We start from the raw sequence: 2,500 nt of genomic DNA, 5'->3' as shown, positions 1-2,500 counted from the left end.
TATATATGTATATATATATATATATATATACAAATATTTATATATATATATATATATACATATATATATATAAATATATATATATATATATATATATATATATATATTTATTTATTTATATATATATATATATATATATATATATATATATATATATATATATATATATATATATATAATATATGTATACATATATATTATACATATATAGATATATATACATATGTATACATGTATATATTATAAAATATATTTTATATATGTCTATTTGTGTCAGTATATACGTATATATATATATATATATATATATATATATATATATATATATATATATATATATATATATATATATATATATCCTTTTATATAATATTTAATTAATGTATGTGTAAGCGGTATTGGAAACAAAAGGAAAAACACAAGAGGATGACTCTAGACTTCAAAGTTCAAATTCAACCACAAGAAATGAGCAATGTAGGTCAAAGGCAGTACGCGTATACGTTGATTCTGATGTTTTGTTTTATATTTTTAGTTGTTTTTTTTTTTTAAATTCTTAAAAATAAAATGAACGTCATATTTTTTCTTAGAATTTTATTTTTATGAAGTAGACGATTAATATATTGTTTTTAAGAAAATTTGCGTATGATGTGTTAGAGTGTTAGTTTTCTGTTTTATAAAAAAAATTTCAAAAAGTGAAGCATTTTTTTAAAAAACTAAAATGTTTTTTAAAGTATTATTTCTATCCATAATGTTGCCCATAATATCCTTCTGTGTGCAAAATCATTGAAATAGATTAACTATTCTTCATCTACCCAATGTATTTTGAGCACTAATCGGAAGATGATGTTTATTTTTATTCACACAAAAAAACAATGCTAGATAAGTTTCAACATGTATTTTCATCCATACTGTAAATTTCGTTTTATTCACCTGTGTAAGATGCCAATAAAAATACTAACATTCCTATATAAATTGTATTTTAATTGATTAACAATAGATAAGTACTGTTGATTTTCAGTTAATCTTATGCACGAAATTAAAGATTTAAAACAGCAGTTACGAAAAATGTCTTCCGAAAAAGGTATTTATTTTTGTTTGTAAATTTAGTTTGATTTTAATCATACAAAGACATTTATTAATCACTTAAATATATCAATATGTAGTTATATTCCAATAAAGATTGCCTCAAAGTTAAAGTTTCCACTTTAAATTTTTTTAATAATTCTTGTTTTTCCTAAGCCGAACATATTACACACTTTCACCCAATATTTATATGTTGATATATATATATATATATATATATATATATATATATATATATATATATAATTTACAGCTATTATTATAAAAGAGAAGAAGCAATTGCAGGATCAGATTGAAAATTTAAATGGAATTTTTTCTGCAAATTTTCGTAAGATTTGTCTGAACGTATGAATTTATGTACATTTTTAACTTACATGTATAATGTAATATTCATTTAGATAACTGTTTCAATGTATCGTCATCTATATTTGTTTTCCCTTGTGAATTTTACATTTTTTACTAAATAGGGCTGTTGAAAAAAGAAAAAATAACCTGTGAAGAGAAATTAGAAGCGCTTGCAAAGGAAAACGGTAGGCTAATTTGTATATTAAGTTTCATACAAATCTGTAATAGTCAAATATAAATTTATTCATGCACACACACACACACACACATATATATATATATATATATATATATATATATATATATATATATATATATATATATATATATATATATATATATATATATACAAAGAAAGCGAGAGAGGGAGTAAGACATACACGAACACATATTTTATAGCCACAGTTATTAAAACTGTCGTAGCTAAAGATAGGGCTCAGTACGGGTCTGAGTACGAATAGGTAGCGGGGGAGCAAGTTCAGGTACAGCTATAGGTTTTAAGTATTTTTACTGAATATATTTTAATAATATACGTTTCTTAATTATTACTATAATGAATTCATGAATTCGTTTTTAAAATGTCATTCTTTTTTTCTTTATTCTTAAGAAAATGTTCGGAGTGAAAACCTATCGTTACAGTATAATTTCGAAATTGTTAAAGAACAGAAAAGTAAGTAACTTTTTTTATAAAACAATTAAAATTACTATTTTGAATATGTAATGTTAATGTAAACTTGATGAAGCAAAATATAAACATGTACAATACACATGGTTTTTGTATTTTGTGACACTTAAAATTAATTCAACATTGTAGCTTCATAGAACAGCTCAATGTATTCATTGGGTAATAAGAACGAATTATATGTCCTTTGATTTATGTTTCTTAAAATAATTGATTATTTTTAGAATTGCAACACTATCCAATAAAACTTTTTACAATTTTTTTATTTTCTCTCAAGGTAATTTGCAAATAGAAATTGATATTCAAGTTCGTGAAATAAAAGAGCTTGAAATTACTAATGGTGTGTATAACGCTTCATTAAAAGTTACAACATTAAAACGATATTTAGCA

This window comes from Physella acuta, unplaced genomic scaffold, assembly GCF_028476545.2.
Source record: "Physella acuta isolate Inbredline_101_S28 unplaced genomic scaffold, ASM2847654v3 ptg000464l, whole genome shotgun sequence".
Taxonomy (NCBI): Eukaryota; Metazoa; Mollusca; class Gastropoda; family Physidae; genus Physella; species Physella acuta.
Note: the sequence above shows the minus strand (reverse complement) of the source record.